The following is a 27081-nucleotide window of genomic DNA, read 5'->3' on the forward strand; positions in this document are numbered from 1 at the left end:
AGGGAAAGGGTGGAAGAGGGAACTTTTCTTCTAGATTTGAGGCCTGCCTGTTCCTGTGGGAGCTGGTACCTGGATCATACAGACTGAAAGATGTGCATACTTGGTATGGGGATGTTACTTGTCCTCATTCATTTCCAATAGTCTTATTAAAGAGCTTTGCAAGTATATCCATATATAAGCATTAAAGATATCATAATGGGAAGCAGGATGACGGGAAGGCGTTTCCCTAAGAAGGATGGGAGCTGAGTATGATCTGATTGAATCATCTACACCAAGCTTCAGGCTATTGAGAGAAAAGTAGCAGTATGCACAAGAGTTTAGAGCCAAGGGGTCAATGGCAGGTGCTCTTGGAGAGCTTGAGAGAAATGAAAGGAACTAGACTGACACCCCCAGAGTGCCTTCTGGTATTGGGCAGAATATATGACTGGTAGGGAAAGCATTTGATTAACTGTATGCTCCTTGGTCCTTCTAGAGCCGCTCCTCACTACTTCTCTACTTACTACATGTGTGACATTGGGCAAGTCACCTTTCTTCCCTGGGTTTCAGTATCCTCACTTATAAAATGATAGGGATGGACTCTGAGGTCCCATCAAGTTCAAAATCTATGTTCCCTTGACCAATAATTAGTTATAACAATTCACCCCCAACCCCTCCCCAGTGTCATAAATTCAATGTGTTTACAGATACCTCCTATTGACCCAGGCCAGTGCTATGTAGGGACAGAGGGGAAGACAAGAGAAGGAGAAGACACGGTCCCTTCCCCAGAAAGTTTATAATCTAGACAGGGAGTTAAGACTCATACACAGAAAGAGGGAACAGTATAGCAGGTCAGAATCAAATGGCACAGATAATAACTACTGTCACATGTCAAAGAAAAGAGAACACAATGGGCTGAAGTAGATAGGAAAGACTTCATATAAAAAAAATAGGATTTCATCTGGGCCTTGACTGATGGAAAGGTATGGATAGGCAGAGAGAAAGAAAGACCTTCCAAGTGAGTGAATGGAAAGGAATGCTATCATTTGCATCACTACATGCTGGGGGAAATCAGAATTCTCCAACCTCTCATTCTTTCCTAGGTTAACTATAATAGTACAGGAGAACCAGGTCCCACCCCATTCCTTAATATTGTGCATATCTGAGTTTCCATACAAGATCAGAAGCTCTTTAAGGAAAGAGAGCCTGTCTTGTTCATCTCTATGTCCCCCATATTAAGTAGAGCAGGATCTGCTAATAGCAAGTACTTAATAGTAGATTTTTGAATGAATGATTAATGAATGAATGGTGAATAGTGGCTGCTCAGTAAATGTTTGTTGAATAGGCAAAACATGAACAGGGTATGGAGGAAGAGAAGAGCAGGAGGCCTTCGGGAGTAGGTGATCCCACCTTAGAGATGGTACATTTTCAAGAGCACCAATGGAATATCTCCACAGACCTTGCCTGTGGTTAGTGACATGCAAGGAGGTGATACCCACGAGATTTGTCCCTTAGAAACTCATGGTCTAAATCAGATTCATAGGGCATGAAACCAACTGAATAAAACAGAAAATCTGTAAGATATCAACTTTATCTAAAAGTGGGAGGGTGACACATTGCAAGATGGTAAAGAAAGGGAATTTGTTACCTCTCATCCAATCAATCAGAAAAGGCTTCCTAGAGAAGGTAAAATTTCAGGTGCTTCTCAAATGAAGGGAATGAAGCTTTAAATATAAATTGAGTCTGGAAGAGAAATTGAGCAGAATCAGTGAATTGTGCTGCCTAGGAAAATGATGGGTTTCCCTCACAGGAGGTCAAATGATCAGTTACTATGTACGCTATAGAAGGTTCTTTGACAATGAACAGGTTGAACCAGATGACCTCTGAGGTCCTTTCCAACTCTTGAATTTCTATGATTCTGTGATTTTAATTAACCTGGAAGGGAGAGAATAGGAGAGTGGGTGGCCAGAAGTCAGAAAAATGAAGACTTTGTACCAGCTGTCCCAGTCCCAGCTTTTCTCCTCCCCATAAGAATATTCCACACACAAAAAGAGACAGTCTAATTTGCCAAATGTAGGAATTCCCTTAGTCATTCAGCATTATTCATCTTTGTATCTACCACAATGTTGTCTGATGTAGGACCTCAAACATCATAGGCACTCAATCAACGGCCATTAAAGAATGAAAAGAAACTCAATCCTTTGTTCCATTCCCTATACTAGTTTCCATAGGGAATACAAGGTAAGGAAAAATATATTTTCCCCACTTTGTAGAAGCTTATAGCATAACTGATGGTATGCAAGGATGCAGAATTAACCAGTACTCATGAAACCATATGGAAGAACATTAGACAGTATCTAATCAAGTGTAAAAGGATTCATAAGAACATTAAGTTTTTATAGCAGCTCATAGAAGGGAAATGTGGGCCTCCCTGGAGAAAGTGGGCCTAGAGCTAAGCACAGAAGGATGGGTCCAATTTGTACAGGTAGAGAGGAAAAGAGGAGGGACATGCTAGGTGAGGAGTACAGAATGAGCAAAGGAAGGCATGAACATGCCATGGAAGGGAGGACAAGGAGGCAGCCTGGCTGGAAAAAGTGTTGTTTGTTGAGGAGTAGTGGGAAATAAGACTGCAGAAACAGAAGAGTTTGGAGGACAAAGGCTAGGAGTCTAGACATAGAACTTCATTGGGATAGAGAGTGAAGTGAAGAAACACCTCCTGGCAATGTAGATTAGCCACTATTCTGCAATTTATAGGCCTAGAAAATTATTTGTGGCACTGGGAATTTATGTGACTTGCCCAGGGGCACACAGGCAGCGTGCAGCAGAAGTGCTTCAATCTAACTCCCACCTTCCTGACTCACAGACCAGCCTTCTAGCCTCTTTGCCTGGCTGCCTCACTTTTGAGATCTATTAATGGCTTTTGTTTTGAACACCACCATCATTTCCTGAAACATTCCCTCCCCATTAAAACTTCCTTTTAGGGGTGGTTAGGTGGTGCAGTGAATAGAGCACCAACCCTGGAGTCAGGAGGCCCTGAGTTCAAATCCAGTCTCAGATGCTTAACATTTACTAGCCATGTGACTTTGGGCAAATCACTTAACCCCAACTGCCCTGCCTTCCCCCCACCAAAAAGCAAAAAAAAAATAAAACTTCCTTTTAAAGAGATCCAGTTTAATGCATTCAATAAGCATTTATTAAGTTTCTATTACAGGCCAAGCCCTGGCACAAAGCAAAATAAGATAGGCCAAACCAACCAAAGCAGTGACTCTATTTAACGGCATAAGTTCGTTTCACACAAGTAGTCCCCAACTCTCCTTAGAGAAGAAAGAGATGTTTCATCATCCAACCTGGAATCAGGAAGACCTGAGTTCAAATCCAGCCTCGGATACTTATTAGCTCATCTTATAGATAAGTAAAATAATGTTCAGAAAAAAATAAATAGACTTTACCATGCACCAAGGACTTGGGTAAGTCATTTAACCTGTTTGCGTTGGTTTCCTTATTTGTAAAATAGGGATAATAATAGCACCTGCTTCCAGAGTCATCATGAGGATCAAGTGAGATGACTTTTGTAAAGCCCTTAGCACAAGGTCCAGCACATAGTAGGCATTGTATAACTACTAGCTATCATCATCACCTGCTTCCTAGGACAGAAGAGGTCAGCTGCCTTTTTAGTGCTCTTCTCCTTGATAATCACTGTAAAAATCATTCTCTAGGGTCTGCATATTTCTCTCTGAATCCATTTTGCAAGATTCCTCACATTTCTTCAAAACCCTGACACAGGTGGTCTCTTACGGCACAATAGTATTCCATTTCATCCCCATTCTGTGCTTTGTTCCACTCTTCCCCAGTCGAATAGCACCCACTTTGTTTCCATCTTTTTGCTACCATAAAAACTGTTGCTATGACTATTTTGGTATATATGGAACCTTTTTCTTTCTATCTTTGACCTCCCTATGGGATATGTACAGTAGGAGAGGGCTGGACCAAAAGATATGAACAATTTAGTGACTTATCTCTCAAAATTCCAAAATGTTTTCCAGAAAGGCTGGGCCAATTCACAGAGAAGAAAGCTTTAAAATAAGAATTTCTCCTTGATAACCAGCCACCCCCAGGCACCACCAACCACACTGGCTTCCTGGGAGCAGAAGCCTTTTTCTTTGCTCTTGCAGCCGCTGCGGTGGCCACAGCTTCATTCCCTCTCCCCGGGTCACTTCTCCTGCCACCACCACAAACCTCCAGCAGAACCTAATCTCCCAGCACAATGGCTGCTCTAATTTTTCTCAAAAACTCTTGTGAGATGCAGTCACGAAACAATGCTATCTGTGAGCAGTGGCGCCCAAAATACTTCTGTCATTTATTTCGTTATATGAAATTAGAACATGCCTTGTAACCGTAATGAATCATTTGCTTTCTAGCTTGGCCACAATGTCACGCAAAAGCCAAGCTTCCCCAATTCAAGACCTTTCACTCAGGCCCGGGCTAATAATAACCCACCCTGGTGTGAGGGGGAATTGGCTAGGAGTCACTAGAAACAAGGCTGGGATGGAAGGACAGAGAAATCATTAATGGGAGAAGAGAGCGTCTTATCCTGCGTCTTGATTTGGCAATAGCAATCTGTTTTAACCAGAACCTAAGAGGCAATATGGTGTAAAGGCAAGAATTCTTGGCCTAGAATCAGATTTAAGTCCCAACTCTGACATCGTGTCACCCCAGGCAAATTCCCTCAAATCACAGAATTACAGTGGAGCTGAAAGGGGGTTCAGAGAGTCAGATAACCCCCTCTTCATTTTACAATTGTGGAAACTGAGGCACGAGGTTAAATGATTTGTGCACAATGACACTGATTGCATCTTAATCTCTCTGAGCCTCAGTTTTCTCACCTATAAAATGGGGATAGAAATTCCTGCACTCAGAAAGTTTAAGTGAGATAACTATTTATTATAAGTATGAAGTACAAACATAAATATCTTGCTCTCATCCACTGCTCTCTTATCAACAAGAAGTCAGCTGTGTATCTATCAATCAGCCAAAAACACATAGCAAGCACTTAACTCTTTGCCCAACCCCAGACCCGACACTACACTACTGGGTAGACAAAGACAAAACAAAGTACCATGGTCCCTGTCCTCAAGGAATTTACAGCTCATGAAATCTTAAGGCTGGAAAGTACCTCAAAGGCCACATTGATTACATTGTCCCTGGGCAAGAAACTTCTACAACATTACTGCTTCCACTCTAAGATCTCCAGTGATGGGGAATTTACTGCTTGCAAGGTATTGTTGTTTGGTTATCTGCCATGTCCTACTCTTCATGACTCCTTTTGGGGTTTTCTTGAGGAGAGACACTGGAGTGGTTTGCCATTTCCTTCTCCAGCTCATTTTACATATGGGGAAACTGAGGCAAACAGGGTTAAGTAACTTGCCTAGAGTAACACAGTAAATGTCTGAGGTTGGATTTGAACTTGGGAAGATGAGCCTTCCTTACTCTTGGCCCTACACTCCGTGCACTATGGTGCCACCTGGCTGCCCGTACCTTCCAAGGTGGCCCACTCCATTTTTAAGTAACTAGTGGGGTAGAGACAAAATTCACACATAAAATCATTAGCAAGCAGTTTAACACTAGGGTATGTGGCTTGGATAGTAAGTGAAGGAGGGAGGAGGGGAAAGAGAAGGTTGATATGAGTGAGCGGCTTGGGAGACATATGGGTCACTTACAGGTCCTACAGAAAGGCTTTGGTCATAAGGAGCTTGTTATTTGCTGCACTGCCCTCTCATCTAACTCACCTTGTCCTTTACTTAGCTCTCCAGAAATCTTGTAATCATCAGTACACAGAATTGACTACAGGAAGGGACCTTGCATGTCACCTAGTCTACCTGCCTCATCTTATGGATAAGGAAAATAAGGCTCAGAAAAGAAAAAATGAACTTTCCCATGGCACCCAATCTAGTAAGCAGTTGAATTGGAACTCAAAACCAGATCTTCCGATTTCAAAGGCAGTATGTTTTCCACTACACACCACTGCCTAAAGCTAGACTAGACACCATATATAAACAGTGAAGGAGCCCCAGCCTTATAAGAATCACAGAATCACAGATTAAAAGAAATTCTAGATGTTTCTCTCAGCTGCTTTGGTCTGGTTTGACTTTTTCATCAATGGTATCCAGTGAGAGGTAATATTGTAAGAAGAAAGACCTTGGGTTCTCCCCACTGAGGTCAACCTGTGAAACATACTTCAGTGCTTTGACTGCCTCAGTGGCTTCTCCTGCCCCCCATTCAAGGCGAAGGGATTAGAGAATAGAAGGTGCTGTGATCAGCTGGTACTGGCTCAGCATCGATTGTGAAATTTTCAGTGTAAGCATTTACCCCTCAGAAATCAGCAAATGCTACAAGTCAGGACTTAGTTTATTATTTTTTGATTGTCTAGACTTAAGAAAGTGATGAAGAAAACATTAAAAATGCAGGTTAAACATAAAAGTGTGCTGTGTGTATTTTTTTTTGAGAGCCAGTAGTTAAACATTAGCCAACACACCACTGTTAGAGACACCGACCTCCTGAGTTTCTAAAGGTCAGGAAGGTGAGCCTCATCCTGTTCCAGAATCCCAGCACCCCAGTTTAGCAGTCAGATCAATATCAGTGCCCCAAGAAGAAAGAAGTGAACTTTGGGAGTGACATTCAGGACCTACCCCAGGTGTTGCTAAAACAAAGACTCCTCTGGTAGTCATGCCACATCTGGACATGAACTTAATGGCACCAATGCTATGAAGAAATTAGGCTAACAGTAAGATCATTCACCCTAGAAACCAAGGAGATATAGGGGAGAATGTGCTCCCCAAGGCCCCCAAGGGAATGAGGGGAAGGTGGGGTGGTTTGATGTAAATGTAGATCTTCCAACCAAATATCTCTTTGCAATAACTTTAAAAAAAGAGAATGGGTGTGGGAATGGGGTATACCAGAGACTAAGTTAACTACCCACCTAGTTATTGTAACAACTCCCACTTATAAAGCACCAAAATATTTATACCAAACTTTCCCTTCAACATCCCTGTATAGGTGATATAATCCCCATATTAAAGATGAGGAAACAGTCAGAGAGCTTACATGATTTATCAATAGCTGCACTAGTAAGTGTTGGAACCAGAATTGCAACCAAGGTCCCCTTTCCAAGTCCGTCATGCTTTCTACTACACCAGGCTCTCTAAAGCACGAATCCTTTCCCAGACTTTCTCAGAGGCTAGATGACCACTTGTTAGGCCTGTGATAGAGGATGTGCCCCTTCTGTTCACAATTCAACTGCTTCTGTGGCTAGAGCAGAGGCAGCCCACCCTGGGCACACACTTACCCAGAAACATGGCCTTTGTACCTTACCCTCTACCCAAGGTGATCTCTTCACTAGAACCTCCTCTAGCTGGTGGTTAAAAGTGGGAAGAGGGCAAATGTTGCACACTTCATCCAAACTGAAGTGTCAACACCAGCCCCAATATCTTTTCCACATCCCCTAAAATATAATTCAGTTTAACAAGTTTTTGTTAAGCTCCTTTGTGCCAGGTATTGTGCTAGGGAATGCCAAGGCAAAAATAAAGACAGTCCCTATCCTCAAGAAGCTAACAGTATACTGGGGAAACTATCCTGAACACAAAGGCATAAACAATAATTTGGAGAGGAAGACCACAAACAGCGGGTTGGGGACGGGGGAATCAGGAAAGCCCTCATAGAGACAGGGGCACTTAAAGGAGATTCCTAAAAGAAGACATGAGGAAGGAGAGCATTGCAACTAAGAAGGACAGCCTGTGCAAAAACATGGAGAGGGGGATGGAATGCCTCGTATGGGGAATGGAATAGCAAGTAATCCAATTTGGCTGAAATATAGAATGTGTGAAGAAAGGAATTATGAAATCAGTCTGTAGTCTGTATTTAAAATAACTGTAGAAATAGACTGGAAACAAATTGTGAAACATAGTTTCAACATTATTAAAACAGAAGAATTTATATTTTTTTATCTCAGAGGCAATCGGGAGCCAGTGAAGATTGTTGAGTGGGGGAATAACATGGTCAGAATCTATGCTCCAAGAATATCAATTTGGCAACTGTGTGAAGGATGCATTGGAGAGGGGAAAGACTTGATGGAGTCCAATTAAGAGTCTATTGAAGTAGTCCAGGAGAGAGGTGATGGCATCCTGAACAAGACAGGTAGTCATCTCAATGGAGAGAATGGGATGGCTGCGAGAGATGTTCTGGAGAAAGAATAAATCAGATTTAGCAACTGACTAGCTAAGGGAAGGGAAAGCAAAAGAAAGTGCAAATCATCAGAGTGATTAGAAGGATGATGCCATACTAGACAGAAATATGAGAGTTAAGAGGATGGATGGTTTTTGGAGGAAAGGTGAGTTCCACTTTGGTCCTGTTGAGTTTGAGACATCCATGCAGTGGAGCTGTCTAGGAAGCAGTTGTAGAGGCTGAACTAGAACTAAGGAGAGAGATGAACACAATATAGAGATTTAGGAGCTGTTTACATAGGGGTATTTAAACCCAATTGATGGTATCACCAAGAGAGAGGAATTGTGGGAGGAGAAGAAAAGAGAGCCCTGGGATAAAACCATACCTGTGGATGGGTTACCGAATATGATCTATGAAGGAAGACTCAGAAGGAGGAGTCAGGAACGGATATAGGAAGAGAGTCAGGATAAAGAAGTATCACAAAAGGCTTGTGAGGAATTGTTCACCTCTTTCCCAGGGTACCACATCTGAGTTCTCCAGGTGCTTCCAGGGCACTCCAGCTATTTCCCATTGTGTTCCCATGAGGCACTAGGTACACTTGATGCAAATTAAAGAAAGCAACACTGCTTTGGGAGTTGCTTTTGCAACAACTTCTGCTAAGGCTTGGGCTAGTCACTTGAAAGGAACCCTAAGTTGTTCAAGACCCTGTATTTCTTCCCAGTGAGGGAAGAAAGGAAACTACCATGAGATCCGTTGGAAAGTACCTCAAAGGCCACATTGATTACATTGTACCTGGGCAAGAAACCTCTACACTGTTATCACTGCTTCCATTCTAAGACCTCCAGTGATGGGGAATTTCCAGCGCAAGATCCACACTGGAAGCGTTTTTGGAGTGTCTTTTGAGAGGCTTAGGAGAGAGGACACAAGGCGAAAAGGAAGAGGTCTCCTCCCCCGCCAAACACGGAGCAGAAACTTGACCACAGTGACCAAAATATCTTCATTCAAAGCCTCCAAGCAAGTCCACAAAAGAAGAAAGTTAAAGAACCAAGGGGGCTTTTTTTTTTGGCGGGGGACGGGGGGAGGTAATAGAAAACTGTGTATCTTTGTCTCGTGGACATCCTCAGGTGACTAAAGCACCAAAAGATAAATAAACACAAGGTATTGGTGGTCCTTACCTCCCCACCCCCTGCCGTACTTCACAGAGGTACAACAGGAACCTGTTTCTAATCATATCCTTTTATTCTGATAAAGAGTGCATCTGCCCAATCTAACCTTATTTCTCATAAATATGTGTGGTTGACCCTGTCCTTGCATTTTCTTGCATTTCTCATGGAACGTAAAAGGCCTTGTGACAGCTCTGGGAAACACACAAGAGAAAGTGATCTTTCCTAAAACATGGCTAGGATCTTAAACCCTCTGGCTCCCACCTCACCTCTAGCCCCCAAGTCCCAGATGATCGTTAAGGATTTTTTTCTTTCTGAGGGCATAATCACAAGCTATGCCTACGCTTCACAGCTACATTTCCAAAGACAGTCATCAGACACCAGCTTAACAGAGTAACTCCTACAGTTACAAAAGCATCACGTTTGATTATCTGTTTGACCAAAATGTGCAAGCTTATAGGGTAAATCGTCATATACAAATCTAGTATGCAATATTTCAGCTGTGTATGTGTGTGTGATGATATCATATCTCTGTACAGTACATTCACAAGCAATAAATGCTATACACACTCATCAGTAACCTTACTGTTCTCCCAGGAGCAAAGCACTGTGTCAGGTACCAGGGGACAAAGAAAAACAAACACATCTTTATCTAGTTCTTTAAGGTCAATGAAGCACTTTCGTCACAATGATTCCATAAGGTAGAAAAATGATTATTATCTCCATTTAACAGATGAGCAAACTGAGACTCAGAGAGGCTGGCTTGGTGACTTATCCATGACCACAGACTGAGCAAGGAGCAATCTCCTGAGTCCAAATCCTGTGATCTTTCCACCAAAGTCCATAGCCTCTCCTAAAGGAGCTTACAATCTAGCGGGAGAGATAAGACACATGTACAGAGAATAATGAAAATTAGACTATGGTAATTACATATTAGAAACAGAAAGTGATATGAAAGTAATTGAACAACAGACCACATATAGTCAGCGGGCTGGTGCAGTGACTAGAGCACTGGGCCTGGGGTCAGGATGACTGAGTTCAAATCTGGCATCAGACATTTACTAGCTGGGTGACCCTGGGCAAGTCACTTAACCTCTGCTAGCCTCAGTTTCCTCATCTTTAAAATGGGGCTAATAATAGAGTTGCTCTGAGGGCTTTAAATGAGATGAGATTTGTTGAGCACTTAGCACAGTGCCTGGCATATAGTAGACTCTTAATAAATGCTTGTTTCCTCCACTCCAGGTCACTTCAGGTACAACAGGCTACCTGCCTCAGTTCTTAACTGTGGAATGACTGATGAGCACTAAGCCCCCAGAGCTGTTTTATTTTTCTGGAATGATGTTTTCCCCCAAGCTTCTTCCATGGTCAGGTGACATGACCCTTTACAATTTACCCACAGTCTTCTGGTCCCCCCTGGGGTCACCTATCTAGATTCTCTTTCTAGGTTCCACGCCAGCTGCTCACTTCCATGAGGCCTCTGGCTACAGCATTTGGCCACCTTTGGAGTCAAGAAGCCTGAGCTGTGTATTCTAGAATGTGGTTCTCAGCATTTCCTAAAGTCTAAAGCCCCTTAGCTGGGGACTCAGGACCAGCCTTGCCTCCAACAGAATGCTGTTGCTTCTCTCTTAGAACGTGGTTCTGGAACGGTTGTCTATCTGTAACCGGAGACAGGGGTGTTCAAGGCATCTGCTTCTTGGACTTTCTCTCTCACTAGGCTCTTCTCCTCAGGGGGCTCCAACTAGCTTTGGGTCCAAGTTTATAATTTAGGAATAAGTAGATTCACAAACTTTTCTATTAGCCAGTCAGTCAAAAAACATTCTGAAACTCAGGCTCCCACAGTTATAAGTGGCACTGGGCAAATGATGTTTCATGCCCAGAGTACCATTATGTTTGACTGGTGGGAGGTAAAAGGGGAGGAGAGAATACTTCCTCCATAGAAGGGTGTTTTTCCCCACACAGCAGCTGCCACCCTCAGTCTCCTCTTGGTCTACCATCATCCTCCTTTGCCACAGGGCTGGGTACCCCCAGGTAGCCATCCCCAGGGCCCTATGAATAGAACATTCTTTTCCCCAGGTGCCACTTCCCTCCAGCTCCCCCTAGAGGTAAAGACCTAGGGATAGACGGTGTGTTCAGGTTGCCCTCTGTGCCTTCTTCAAAGCTTCCCATTCCCTGCAACTGTTTTTAACCACAGATCAAAATTTTCCTAGTTGTGGTCAGGCCTACTATTCAGTACCAATGCTGTCACAAAAAGGTGCAAGATGTGATTCCTTCCCTCAAGGAACTTAAAGTATTTGGGAAGAAAAGATACATAAATGAAATCATTTAAGAATACTACACAAAAGTATAGTATTATCAGTATTAAAAGTTTGGATACAGACTAAATTTGTGATTTCACTGGTATAGCGAATTCCCAGATTAGGACACTCCTTCATGGCCGGCAAATCCTCTTCAAATTACAGTCTCAGATAGATATCTAGAGTACTTAGAGGTTAGATAATTTGCCCAGAGTCACACCAGAATCTATCCAAGGTAGAACTTGAACTCAGGTCTTCCTGACTCCAAAACCAGCTTTCTACCCACTATACTGTGTTGACTTTTATTTCTTGAGGCAATCAGAGTTATGTGACTTGCCCATGGTTACACAGCTAGTAAGTGTCTGAAGCCACATTTGAACTCAGATCCTCCTGACCCTAGAGCCAGTGCTCTATCCACCATGGCACCTACCTGGCCCGGCTCTGTGTTGACCTTTTGACATACTTGCAAAAGACTGCAAACATTCTAGAAGTCTGAAGATCAGTGAAAGCTAGTACAGTCAGGATAAGAAGGCTTCGTGGAAGTGGTAGGCAGAGCATGAGCTATGTCTGGCAGGATAAGTGGAAGAGAGAGCAGCGAACACTCCATCACCTGATCACAGGGAGCCTTCCATCTGTCAGCTCTCTGTCTTGTGCTTCCCAATGACACTATGACTGAGAACAGGATTCTATCTCCTGCCTGGAGCTCAGGACAACAAACTCTATCATCCTGTACTGTCTGCCCTCTAAGCTGTTTTGCTCTGGCTTTATTTTTTCCCAAGCTCCTACTGCAGCAAGGTGATATGGCCCTTCTCAATTTATCTCCCAGTTTCAGTGACTATGAGTTCTTCCGATCCACACTGTCCTCTGAACCAGAGATAAGTCATTGAATGCTCATCTAAATGGTGACAGCTCATGAAAGTGGCCCAGCCTGTCGCCTGTCCCCTGGCTGACGCTCTGTCACTATTAGCAGGCAGAAACTGTGGGTTTTGGGAAGTGTCTGGTTCCCTCAGACAAGTCACTAAGGGCTATTTAAGACACAATGGGACATTCCAAAATCCCATGGCTAGAGCCACCAAAAAGAAGGGAGAAAACTCCAGAAGACATCTACCTAAGCCATACCTTTCCAGGTAAGTGCATCCTCCACCACCATTCCAAAAAAGAATCAACTTAGCCCTTGAGATCACTGTAGTGCCAACACAATATTCACAGCACTAATGGTGACTATAAATATGCCGACATAGTTCTCAATTACAAAATATAACAGATTCTTCATATAGAAGACGGAAGCAAAACATTCAGACACCAGAAAACCAAATCCATCATAGTAGCAAAGAAATTAATACACCATAAGACCACAGAGAGCCACGTCATCTTTTAGCCTTCCCACAAACCAACACACACAAGCCTAGCTGTCTGCTTGCCTGCCATCCTCTCTCTCCCACAGTCTAGCTGCTCTGAGTCCCAGTTTCCTGTGGACTCTGCTCCACCCTTCGGCAAGTTCCTCCTACCACAGGCTCCATGTGATTACATCCAACCTATTAGGGGGCAGGGAAGATCTTCAAATCAGGGAAGGTCTTCAAATTCCCTTAGGCTTATTAAGGGGCAGGAAAGATCTTCAAATTACCATTACCATTACAATCACCTGAGAAGTCATGATGCAATGGAAAGAATGCCTGATTTGGAATCAAAAGCTACAGGTTTAGATTCCATCTCTACTATCAACAATAACAACTCAGGTTTATATAATGCTTTCAGATTGGCAAAGAACTTTATTTTCATTATTTTAAGCATTCTATGTCTGAGTTAGTTTGAGAAAGCTGCCATAAATTATTTTAACAACAACAATAATAAAAAGTCGCATTTACTTTGCACTTTAAGGTTTCCAAAGTACTTTACATATGTTATCTCATTTGATAACAAAGTAATAGATAAATGCTACTAATATCCTCATTTTACATATGGGGAGACTGAGACTGAGAAAGGGGTGAGTGATTTGCTCAGGGTCACATTGCCAGGGACTGAGGCAAGATTTGCACTCATATCTTCCTGGCTCCAAATCCCAGTTTCTATCTACTACATCATGATGTTACTTCCTAACTGTGACCCCAATTGAATAAGACATTTAAATTTTCTGGAACTCAATTTCCTTATTTGTCAGATGAGAGAGTTGGACTAGGAGGCCTTGGAAGTCCCGTGATGCCAAAACTTTTATAGCACAATCCAGTGGGTAAAAACCCACCTCACTGGAGAATTCTTTCTTAGTTCTAACTTGGTCCAGCTTGAATCCATCCCACGTTGCTCAATTGTCCATGAAGAGAGCTGCTCAGTTTAATGAACCTTCATACACGTGAGGACTGGGCATGTGGCTCATATCTGTGACATACAGTTAATGAGTGGTCAAGCTAGGTTTGAACCTAGCTCCTCTCACTCCAAATCTGGCACTCTTCCACCATACCAAGAATTGGATTTCTCGTGCTACTGTTCTGGGGAAAGATGGAGAAATGTAGCTAAAGGCAGCTGGTGATGGAAAATCTGAGTTCAAATCTAGCCTCAGACACTGCTTGGCTCTGTGACACTGGGCAATTCACTCAACCTCTGTTTGCCTCAGTTTCCTCAACTATAAAATGGGGATAGTAACAGTACCTACTTCCCAGCATTGCTGTGAAGATCAAATGAGATAACATTTGTAAAAAGTACTTAGCATAATGCCTGGCTTGTAGTAGGCACTATACAAATACATGTCCCTTCCTTTCCCCTAAACAATAGCACTGTCAGGTGGATCTGGACATCATTGAATGGCCTGACCTAAAGAATAGTCATTAATAGATCCATTGTCAACTTGGAAAGAATTTCTAGAGGAGTGACCCAGGCATCTGTTCTTGGCCCTCTGCTTTCTAACATTTTTTATCAATGACTTAGATAAAGACATAGATGATATACTTATTGAATTTTCAGACAAAACAAAGCTGGAAGGGACAGCTAAGAATCAGGATACTGTAACACCTTAACAGGTTAGAAATTCAACAAGGATGGAAAAAGATACACTTGAGTTCAAAAATTCAACTTTTCAAGTATAAGATATAGGAGCTACAGCTAAAAAGAAGTTCAGCTGCAAAAGATCTGGGAGTTTAGTGGACTGCTAACTCAGTATGAGCCAACTGTTTAACACAGCAGCCAAACGAGTTAATGTGGCCTTAGAATGCACTGAACCACTACAGAGATGGTGGTGGTGTTGTTATTGTTCAGTTATATCTGACTCTTTGTGACCCCGTTTAGGGTTTTCTTGATGGAGATACTAGAGTGGTTTGCCATTTCCTTCTTCAGCTTATTTTACAGATGAGGAAACTGAGTCAAACAAGGTTAAGTGACTTACCCAGGGTCATTAGTAAGTGACTGAGGCTGAATTTTGTACTCAGCAGCCCAGCACTCTGTCTACTACACCATCTAGCTGCAAGAGAGGTGATAGTTTCTCTTTTTACTCTGGTCATTCCACATTTGGAGGACTACTCGAGATGCCACATTTTAGAAAGGATACTGACAAGTGAGAGAGAATCAAGAAGAAGACAGTCATAATGGGCATGCCATAGAAGACCTTGTTGAAGAACTTGAGGATGTTTAGCCTGGAGGACAGATGACCTAGAGGGAATAAGGTATTTGAAGGGCTGTCATGTGGAAGAGTTATTAGTCTTGTTCTTCTTGGTCCTCGTGGGTAGAACAAGAAACAATGGGTAGAAGTTGAAAAGAGACAACGTTAGGATTTCAAGAAAAAACTTGCTGAGAAATAGGGCCATTCCAAAGTAGAATGGATTGCCTTGAGAGGTGGTAGAGTTCCCATCAGGGGAAGCCTTCTACTAGAGACAGGATGGTCACTCATAAAGGATGCTACCCAGAGGAGTCTCGAGCAAATGTGGGTTAGACCAGAAGGCCTTGGAGGCCTCTTCCAATTCTAATATTCTGTGCTTCTTTCCCTACATCATCCTATAATGGAACAAAAACAAGAGCTTCTGACAGATGGACACTCCCAGCAGAAAATTAGGAAACCTTCCCGAGCATGGAAAACATTGTCCTGCCCTGCTCCCCCTCCTCTCTCTTTGGCTCATCCTTGTTCCTTTCTCCTCCTTTCTATCTTCTATTTCCCAGAGACGCTATGACCAAGGAACAAGAATCTATTGTTGGCTTAGAGCTTGTGACAGCAATTGTCACTCGGGTGCTGCCTCCTCCTGTAGGCATTTTTTCTACTTTACTTATTTTATTTTTAATTTAAGAAACAAAACAAGCATTTCCATAACATAGGAGAATAAAAAAAAGATGATTGCACATGAAACTGCAAATCTATTATGTACAACTTGCTATTCTTTTTAAATATATAATAGTTATCATGCAGCTCATTTTTTCCTTCCCTCCTCCTGAGCTCTTCTCCTCTGCCCTCCCTCTACCCCTTCTATCCTGTAAAGGTATGATGGAAAAAGTGCTGGATACGAGGTAAGAGGACCTGTGTTTAATTCCTGGCTCTTATATTTACTACCTCTGTGACCTTAAGCAAGTCACTCAATTTACTGGGCCTCAGTTTCCTTAACTGTAAAATAAAGGAATTTACCTAGAATAATGTTCTCCACTAGGGGCAGTAGGTGGTGCAGTGAAAGAACACTGGGCTTGGAAGAAGGAAGACTCCTTCCTCTTCCTGAGTTCAAATACATCCTCAGACATTTAACTAGTTGTGTGACTCCCAGGGAAATCACTTAACCCTCTTTCCTTCAGTTTCCTCATCTGTAAAATGAGCTAGAGAAGGAAATGGCAGACCACTCCAGTATCTTTGCCAAGAAAATCCCAAATGGGGTCACAAAGAGTCAGACATGACAGACCACAACAACAAAGGTATTCTGCAAACCCAGGGCTATGTTTGACCCCTAATGATGTATGAACTGGTTGCCTCCCACTCTCCTTGGGTGGGATAGTCAGCCTTGGCTTGTCTCCCACAAAACCATCTTTACCTTTATCTTCCAACATTCCCCCCATTCTCTCTGCTGTGGGGGATCTTTAACTCCCCCCAGTGTTGGCCCTTCTGGGTCTTTATACCCTAATCACTATCCATAGCAGCTGTGTAGGGCCATGGATTATTTCCACTCTGTCCCCCAGAACCCCTGTGGCTGCAGCAAGGGCCTTCTCGAGGAGTGGTGTCTGCCCTTCAAGGCAGTGATTGCTAAATAAAGGCCTCACTTCTTCCCCTTTTCATTTTGGGTGGGAAAGAGTGAGTCACCCAGGATAGGATGAGCAGGGATGGCTGGAACGTGAGCTTGATCTTAGATCATACATTAACTTTTACTACCTTTTAGAAATTACATTATCTTTTCCCCAAACCCACTTACCTTCAAAGCTTCCCTGTCCCAGTTGAGGGATCAGCAGCCAGTCAACCAGCCAGGTTATCACAGCTTCAGCATCATCCTTATCTCCCTGCCCCTCACCCCCACAGCCGTGCCTCCCTTCAGCTGCCTCATCTTCTCAGTTCCACATCTCCCACAACTGTGTCTTTTCTACTCACTTTAGCCTCCACCCTAGCTCAGGGCCTCATCACCCCTCACCCAGACTATTGTTAGAGCCTCTTAATTGGTTTCCCTACCTCAAGTCTTTCTGACTCCAGTCATCCTCCACACAGCTGCCAAAGTGATTTTCCTAAAGTGCAGGTCTGACCCTGTCACTCTCCAGATCAATAAACTCCAGTGGCTATTGACTGGAGGATCAAATACTATTTCATCTTTATCCTGTCCTTTTTTATTCACATTTTTGTGTAAGTTTTAAAACAAACATAATTATCAGTAATATAGTACCTATATAGTTTACAAAAAAGTAAATAAACACACATTGCGGTAAAACTCAATAATTTTTTTTACTGGAGAGTACAATGAAAAAAGTTTGGAGACCACTGAGAAGATGACCTCCAAAGTCTCTTCCAGAAGTAAATCTATAATCCTATGATCCTATCCCTTCTTCTCTTCCTCCTGTCTCCTTTCTCTTTTTTCTCTTCTTTTCCTTCTCTTTCTTCATGCTCTTTTTCCTCCTTCTCCACCCTCAGGAAGAAATGTGGAAAAGTGGAAAAACTACATTGAACTTGGAGCCAAGAGATTCAGATTCAGATCCCACCCTTCTGGCACTTAATAGTTGCACAATATGCAAATCACTCAGTCTCTAAAAGCCTCCATTACCTCATCTTCAAAATGGGGACAATAATATTTGTGCTACAGAATTCACAGGATTGTTTTGAAGAGTTGACTGATTCCTGCCTGAAAAAATGAGAGTAAGATTGGCTCCCCAGAACCATGCCAGTCAGGTCAAGTGAACAGGAGAGCATCCAAGTTTTTTCTCCCATCATATTTTCAAGTGTTTTTCCCCTCCTATTTCTCCTTCTCCTTACTTATTTCTTCTTCCTTCTTTCTCCTCCTTCCTACTCCTTCTCTGACTTTTTCTCCTATTTTTCCCTTCTTTGTCCTCCTTATTTCCCTCTCCCTCCTCAACAAGGCCACCCCCCCCCCCGCCATGATACAAAAATCAAACTGTGAGACCCATGGCCAAACTATTTATGCTCCACAGGCTCAGACACAATTCCAAATGCATCACAATGCACAAGTATCCATAATAACTGTGAAGAACTCCAGACACAAAATGATAGTGATTTCATTCTCTACCAATTTCTAAAAGACTGGTGCTTCTTTTTTTTGGTTGTTGTTTTATATTACAAATCAATCTCTGGGGAATTTAGAAAAAGGCTTTCAACATCTGAAATAAAATAATACCAGCTGTTAAGAAAATGTTCTCCTTCTATCTTAATTTTGAAAAATCTATTCTCAAATTTCACATCAACTACAGATGCCAGTTATCATGGATTAAGCCTGTTTGTGGAAGGCAGATAAGTTTTTCCCCTTTTCAAAAATCTAAAATGTACCAGGATTAATTTCTTCAGTTTCTCCCATTAGAAGAAACAAGAAAGGATGCTCAAATCCATCTTGAGATGACTGACCCAGGACTTACCTTTCCCCTTTGATTTTCAATGCCTGACCACCCAATGCCCCACCCCAACTAAGGCCCTCCACTTCCCAATGGTGTATCCAAGAAGATCCCTTAGGCAGCTGCCAGCCTGCTAATGCCACTCTTTATGAGTTCCTTGGGCATCCCCATCGGTCACCCAATCAAAATCAGTACACGTGTATTAAGTACCTACTATGTGCCAGGAACTGTGCTGAACACTGGAGTCAGCATCAGGACAGGGCTCTCAGGTGCTGAGGAAGGATACCACAGAAGACGCAAAGTTTCCTCCATGAGTTTGTATCTCACCAAGAGCACTGAAAAACAAACAGAACAACAAAAAAAAAGCCTGTGAACAACGAGGGGAGGAATTCCTGCTCTTCGGAAGACCCACCCTTTTTTGCATCCGGTACAATTCTGCAAACCTCTGCTTCCAGGATAAGCTGTTTTCTCCTGCTCGGAGCCCATTTCTCTCTCCTTTGTTTGTTCCCACTTCTCTCTTCCTCTTTCTCTCTCTCTCTGCCTAGCAACTGATGACAATAGCTTTTTATGAAATGGATGCAAAAAAAAACCCCATGGTATCTTCTTACCACAAGGATGTAAAATTGAGGACCCATGTGCATCAAGAAACCCCAGGAGTCTGAGATGAGGAAGCCTCTCCCCCAAAGCTCACACCGGAGGAGAGGTGAGAGGGTCAAACAGCATCAGGAACTTCCTGCTCCCCTGTTCTAGGATGCATGTCAGGCCTGGCTGCAGGAACACATGCCGTCCAGTTAGGACAAGTAATGGTTTGGGTTTTTCTTTTTTTGGCAGGATGGAGGGGCTTGTTGCTACAAGAATTAATTTCATGAGTATTTTTAAGGATTTTTAATGCAACTAATGCTAGGACACTGATCTCTCTGTTTCTCACAGTGCCTACTTGAGGATGGGCTTTGTAGAGGAACAAGATTAACCAGTTGTGTGACTATGGATCAGTCACTTCCCCTCTCTTAGTTTCCCCACCTAAGATATTAAGGAATTGCACAGATGTTCACTAATGTCCCTCTAGCTTTAACTTTTGATATTCTAAGATCTCTTCCAGCTCTAACTTTCTGTGAAGTTACATAAGGACTCAACAGGACTGAAGCCTGGCTTCCTGAGTGAGAGATGGACTAGAGTTATCAAGCAACATTGACAACATCACACGAGGCAGGAACTCACAGGACCAGAGGGTGCAGTAGAATAAATACTGAATTTAGACAGGTGACCTGGGTTTGAATCCTGTCTGCCACCTTATCTATAGGACTGTGAGCAAAGCATTTAAAACCTCCCTGACCTCAGCTTCCTCACCTCTAAAATGAAGGTATATTAGATTGCATGATTTCTACCTAGAGCTACAATTCTAAGGTGCATAGATGTTATGGTCTACACAGGTCACGGGATCGTGGCACTTAGTACATGATTTACAAATGCTTGCTGATTGATTAACTGATCAGCGGAAAGAGTGTCTACCAATGGAACATCAGATCCATCAAAGTAAATAATTAAAACAATGGAATTTTAAAACCTTGAATGGTGCCTTCTTTCAAACAGGCGACACATCATCTCAGTTTGTCAGCCCACGGTTGCACATCCAGATTTATGGCCAAAGCACCCAGAGAAAGCCCAGTTTCCTTCTTTGGGGAATTTTGCCACCTTTCCCAGGCTGCTCAGAAGGTTCCTGATTGCTCTAGAACAGCCTTTGGAAAGTCCTTTCCATCCTGGGGCTTGCATCGGGTCACTCCCCAGCAGGGCAGCAGCATTAGCAATGCATGAGCCCTCAGCCCACAGGGCTCTGCATTTCTCCTGCTCCTATGTCCAACAGCAAGCAGCCACCGCTGACTGATTCCTGCCTGAAAATGAAAGCCACGCTGTCTCCACCGAGCCAGCCCAGTCTGACTGAGGGAGTAGGAGAACATTGAAGTTTTTTCTCCCAGAACATTTTCATGAGGTTTTTTTTTCTTACTAGTGCTATTCAAAGTATCTAATTAGTCAAATAAAAATCGTCTGATCTTCTCAGGCAAGCCAAGCAGCTGAAAAGAGACTTTCCTCAATTTTAATAATAACTCACCCCACCTTCCCCCGAAACATGATCAGTGTTATTATTACTTTTATTGTTTTTTTTAATTATTATTAAGAGAAGTATTGCTTAGTGGATAGAGTGACATTGCAGTCAGGGAGACCTGGGCTCTGGTCCTGCTTATGAGACATACTGGCTATGTGACCCCCAGCAAGTCTCTTTACCTCCCAGTACTAGATGATTCTCTAAGATTATAAGATAACAGGGAGAGAGACAATCTGCACTGGTAGAAGGAGATTCCTCGACCAGGAGTTTCCTATATTTGAGAAATCCCAGGTCTAGTCCTTTGATAATAGCATCATTGTTTTTAATTAATTGTTTTTAGAACCTTCATATAAAAGGGGGGGAGCATCATGGATTGGTTGAGTTTGTTAAGAGATGCCCCCATGGCTCAGATATTTTTCTAGAACAACTGCATCCACATGACAGTACCATTATCAGCTCTTTAAACCACATATTCACAAGAAAATTCTAAATATCTGGTATCAGAAGGATGGGCAGTCAGGATGGAAAATATGTTGGGCGGGGGTTCAGTTTTTTAATTATCCATCCTTCAAAGCTCTAAGTAGCCTCATTTACTGTTCTATGGAAAAGAAACCTATCTCTTCTAAGTGCAAAGTTGAATGGACCTCTGAATATCCCAGGAAGATTCCTCTCAGCCTGGCTGTCTGCAGAACTCATCCCACAGAAACTAGGAAGAGGACAGATGTGCTCAGGATCCAGGCACACCAGAAGATATGGTTGCACAGAGAACTCTTCCATTCCAACCCCGAGACCACCCTGCACCCCTGGGCACCCCGACCTGACCCAATCATAAGGAAACAAAAAGCTACCTAACATTTTCCTCTGCTAACTTGCTGCAGAGAATTGGAAGCTTTTGCTTCTCCTGGATGTTTCTTTTTCTTCCATACAGTTCTTTGCTTCACTCTGTGTCACAGGGAGCCGCCTGGTCCTGTTCTTCCTCTTCTCACAAATGTTACTTTAACTTCACATCATAAAAAGAAATGGTTCCAGTGTTTATACTATGAGCTGCATTTATCTTTAAGAGCAAGATGTTGAGTTTAGTTCTAATGATGAAAAAAGCCTTTAAAAGGATAACTCATCACAACTCATTATGTACTATAAAGGCCACTATTTAAAGATTCTGTAATTCCAGTGATGATCTTTGCAAAGCAGATTTATAGTCGAAAATAGTAAGATCCTTTGACTTCGGTTATAATTTTCCATTTTGTAATTTAATACTCCTTTAGTTTATATTTGCACATTAAAATATAGCATCTAAAAGTCCATCATTAAAGACTTTTAATAAGTGCAATAAATAAGTTTTACAGTGTGCATAAATCTAAAAACAAAACCCAGCATAGATTGTTAATCTTACACTTTTTCTCATTAATTGCAATACATAAACATATGTTTTATACAAAGATATTTGCTACAAAATAAGTATAATAAATACAGTTTACCACATGTATTAATCTTAATAGTTACAAGCTGTTAATCTTATATATTAGGTAATAATTTGCAATAAATAATTGTTTATTATCTTGATGTTTGCTTGTCTTGGGTTTTAGCAATATGCAATAAAGAAATGCAATTTTGAATAATTTGATTGTAAGACTGCTGGGAAAAAACTGTATGTTATAATTAGCTGAGGGAGGATTCTGTTCACTAGAAGAACTATAGAGACGGAGCTCAATAACAAAAACATGCATTATTGCTTCCATAAATAATTTAAAAAGTTAAGTTCAGTTTCGAGTAATAAGGAATCTTTAAAACTTAAATGCAAATGCAATTAGTGAAATATTTTACATTCTTTAGCACTTTTTTATCATTATATATTCAGAGAAGACAAAGGCAGAAAGCCCAACAAAACTTGCCAGTATCAAATACAAAGCTAGGTGCACATCCATGTATATGTTGAATAGACCTCATTTATCGAATCTTTTCCTAAAGGTTCCACAGTACTCACATTCTGAAATCAGCACTGCACACAGAATTTGCAGAAATGTGGGATTCTCTCTAGTCTCAGCCATAGCAGGTTTGCGTGACCTTTGCAGAAAATTGCATGCACGTTTTTTTTTTTTTCGGGAGGCTTTTGTCACCTTTACTAAAACTTAATAGCAATGGTTAATCTTATATGTAAAGGTAATAATTTGTCATAAATAATTGTTCATTATCTGAGTATTGGCTCATCTTGGAGTTCAGCAATATGTAACAGAGAAATGCAATTTTGAATAATTTGATTGTGAGACTGCTGGGGAAATATGGCAAATTGTAATTAGCTAAGGGAGGATCCTGAGGACCCGACACCACCACACAAGCAGGTCGGAGCTTAATAGCAAAATGTGAAGTTTCGTTCCTTCTTGTAATAAAATCAAGTATTTAAGATGCTTCTAAATACAACAGTCTACTTTTCTGACCTTTCTGTCCAATAAAATTGGCATATATAGAAACCCAAATTTGGCTAATCGCAGCAGTCTCCCTCGAGGTAATCATTTGAGAGAGGCTTCTTCGTGTCCTGGTGACTGAATGTCTTTTGAGGCAATTTGGCCATAGAAAAGGGATCCCGGCAAAGTCACTGCAAAGATAAGCAACCTCCTAGTTGGCATCAAAGCAGGCCAAAGAGTGCTGGGAGGGGGGGGTGGAGAAGGGGCAGCTAACCCTTCCAAAATGACTCCTAAAATTCCTCCTATTGTTTTTGCATCTAAAATTATAGTTTTATGATATAACAAAATCCCATTAGCATATATGCAGTTGAAGAAAGCTGAATAGATATCTGAACATGGTTGTCTGGAGATATAAGAACCCGAATAAAAGAGATCTTTTGTTTTGGCCATTTCAGCTAATCTATCAACAAACATTTAGTAAACACCTACTATATAACAATCTGTGTGCTAAGCCCTGGGGAAATAAAGACAAAAATGAAAGAGCCGCTGCTCTCAAGAAGTTCATATTCTGTTGGAGGAGACCATATGTACATATATAAGCATATAGAGAATATATACAAAGTATAATTTTGTAAAAACAAAACAAAAACTAAATAAATATGAGGTAATTGCAACTGGGGGCAGTTGAAAGAGGGATGGGGGAAGTGCAGGACGGGAAAGGCCTCCTGAAGAAGGTGGTATATGAGCTGAGTTTTGAAGAAAACCAGGGATTCTAAAAGATTCCATAGGCTATGCCTTTACACTTACACAGATCCAAGTTGAAAATCGTGCTACAGTCTTTAAAGGGATTTTTTTTTTATTCTCACAAATGCAACAGAAACTTAGATGAACTTTAAGTAAAAACTATGATTTTGCCAATATACACTAATAATAATAGCTCACATTTTTATAGCACTTTTAAGATTCGCAGAATGATGTCCTCACAACAGCCCTATGAAATACAATGGATTACAACCATTTCTGCATCCCTGAATGTACCAAATAAGACAAAAGTCCCTGTACTGCTGAAAAGCATGTTCAGTTTGTCCCTGTAGCTAAAAGAAATTGCTTATTTTAGGCTTCAGTTTAAAAAAATTTAAGTGTGCAACTGTATAGGGGCTTTTGCCTCAGCTTATATGTTTATCTCTAACTATAAATATAGACAGCTATACAAAGAAAGACTATACATGGATAGTCAGTGTTTTGTGGTTTTTTAAAGGATGTATGCAAGAATAATGAAGCACTGCTACATAAAGGGGGGAGAAATCTTCAGCAAATCGTACACAAATTTAGTTTCTTATCTGGAATGATTGAAGTCACTTTCCTTTCCTGTCCTGTTGTTATTGGTCAGGAAAAGCTGGTACCTGGCTGGACTCTCTAGCTAGCAGGATGCCTAGGAGTGAACAGTCATAGAAGGCAGAGGGATTCCACAGAAAACACATGGTGGTGTTTTCTGATGTATCTCACAGCTCAGGTATGTCTTGACTTTCCAAGTTCCCTAGGGAGAGGGTTTCTGACAGCATTTGGATAAGGACATAGGGTCTCTGGATAGATGGCAAAAAGAACATGGCTGCTTTTTAAAAAAGGATCCCCAAAGGACTGGACTGATCATACACCAATTGCAAGGCCAGGTTCTGCCCCTAACTTTCCCTATCACCAGTGGGATAAAAAGTAGCCTAGTCAAACTGAACTCGACAGAGCCAAGCACACTGTTTCACCTGCTTTTTCCCCACCACAACCACCATCACCACCCCAGCTTGGATGCTGGATGTTGTTTCTCTAGACATACCTTCTTCTGTGTCATGGACTGCTTTGGAAGCCTGGTGAAACTTAGGAACCCTTTCTCAGAATAATGGTTTTTAATGCACTAAAACAAAAAACACAGGATGACAAAGGAAAACAATTAAATACAGTTATCAAAATAACCTTTTTTTAAAATTCCTGACCTAGACTGAGAGTAGGTGTCAGAGGATCCCAAAAACACATGCATATTTTCTGAGACTTAGAGGATGAAGTAAGGAGAGAGGGATGACTCCATCTCCTCCAATGCTGCTTGGGTCACAAGGCCTCTGATCTACCAGGGGTCAAAGCTACAGGAAGCTAGACCCTCATCCTCAATCCAACCAATGAAAGCCCAGAGACCTCACTGAGGGGAATGGAATGAATTTATAAGATCACAAATTTAGAGCTGAAAACCACCTTAGAGTCTATCTAGTTCAGTCCTATGACCTTACAGAGGAGGAAACCTGGACCCTAAGAGAGCAAATAACTTACCCCAGATCTCACAGGCAGTGAGTAAATAAGAAGCAGAGACAGAGCTCGGACCCAAGTTCTAGGATTCTAAAGCCAGGACTCTTTCCACAGCCCCACACAGCCCTTTCATCCAGAGAGTTCAAATCAGCTCAATCCCACCATGCTAGGTGCTAGATTTGGCACAGGGCTTGCTCTCTGTGAACCTACAATTTAGTTGGAGGAAGGCAGGGAAGGAGACTCCACTGGAATAGTTATGATACAGAGGAAAATGAAGGGAGTGCAAAGGAGAGGTCCAGGAAAAGTACAATTGGAAACTTGAGAAGGAAGAGATCACATTCACCTAGAGCTTGGGAGGGAAGGGGGTGGTGTCAGGAAAAAGGCAGTCCTAGATTTCTGATTCCACAGCTCCTCAAGAACGGGAAGACTGTAGAGATGGAGATTGTGCTCCCTACAGCTCCCCCAGGTTTCCTTTCCTTTCCTTTCCTTTCCTTTCCTTTCCATTGGAGCCCCCTGCCCAGTGCTAGAGACCAAGGCAGGAAAAGCTCAGGATGGAGATCAACTTCCCCGGGGACATCCCAGGAAAGTCAGGGAGCAGCTGCTGACCCCATCCCTGAACATGCCCTGGTTCAGGGGGCTTTACAGAGAGCCTGGGGCAGGTAAAGCCCAAAGGAGTGCCTCAGCTTTCTCCATCGGGAAGGAAGGGACTTTCGTTTTCCTGTGACTCACAAGAAGTGGGGGTGAGACCTCAGATAGAGCTGCTCCAAAAACACAGTGAGAGGAGCATTATTGGATGTTCCCCCAGCAGATGGAAAAGTTCCTTGTGCATAGCCCAGAGATGCAAAAGGCAATACCCGTCCCTAAGTAGCATTGGTACAACTGTGGAAATCACACGGCCAGATGAAGCACATAAATTTCCCATATGAACAATTGTTTTCATTTCCCTCCCATGCCACTAGATATTATAAGTGGAAAGTAAAACACAAGTAAATATGTTCATTCCACTCTTGTGATCAGTGATAAATGAAAGACTATTGAGCCTGGCAAAGGTCAGAGAGGCCTCCCTGCCAGCATCAGCGGGCAGCAGCTCCCCTGGCAAGGTCCGTGGGCTTAGACTCCCACCAACAGGCTCTCCCTAGTACTGCAGCCCCAAGTGCTCCGGCCCCAAGGCGTGGCTCTGACCCGCTGATGAATGGCTTTCTCTGTTCACAGATGATCACCAGTGGATGCACTGTCCTCTAACATCCGTCAATAAATGAAAAGGAAGAATGAGCTCATCTCCAAAAGGTGCTAAACAAGGGAAATAAGACTGCTGGATTTTGTGACAACTAAAAGTGGCCCCAGTTGCTATAAGGGAAGTCAGATAAGAGGGGCTTTTGGGATGCTGCCTACACACACACACACACACACACACACACACACAGAGCCCAGGAAGCGCCGACCAAGAAATCCTTTTCCAAAAACTGTCCAAAGTTTTCCTAAAAAGTCAATTGGCTGCATTAGAAATGTAGCTCCTAAACAAAGAAAACAAAAATAGCAAATAGTAGTAACAGTAATAATAGCTCACAATTATACTGCACTAAAAGGTTTGAAAAGTGCCTCACCTACATTATCTCATTCCATTCTCCCAACAACCCTGG

General features: G+C 42.2%; 1 long non-coding RNA gene across 5 annotated transcripts in view; it reads right to left on the reverse strand.

Annotated features, from left to right (window-relative positions):
• Nucleotides 1-26049, reverse strand: part of LOC138157114 (uncharacterized) — an 80698-nt gene extending 54649 nt beyond the window's left edge. For all 5 annotated transcript variants that reach the window (XR_011167303.1, XR_011167301.1, XR_011167302.1 and 2 more), the window contains exons 1-4: nt 25466-26049; nt 24981-25058; nt 21599-21750; nt 18864-18984 (exon numbers count right to left, since the gene is read on the reverse strand). This is a non-coding gene — a long non-coding RNA (uncharacterized lncRNA). The remainder of the gene's footprint in view (nt 1-18863; nt 18985-21598; nt 21751-24980; nt 25059-25465) is intronic.
• Nucleotides 26050-27081: the final 1032 nt, after the last annotated feature.

This window comes from Petaurus breviceps, unplaced genomic scaffold, assembly GCF_028583685.1.
Source record: "Petaurus breviceps papuanus isolate PSGF00001 unplaced genomic scaffold, PetGlider_PUasm1.0 171, whole genome shotgun sequence".
Lineage (NCBI taxonomy): Eukaryota > Metazoa > Chordata > Mammalia > Diprotodontia > Petauridae > Petaurus > Petaurus breviceps.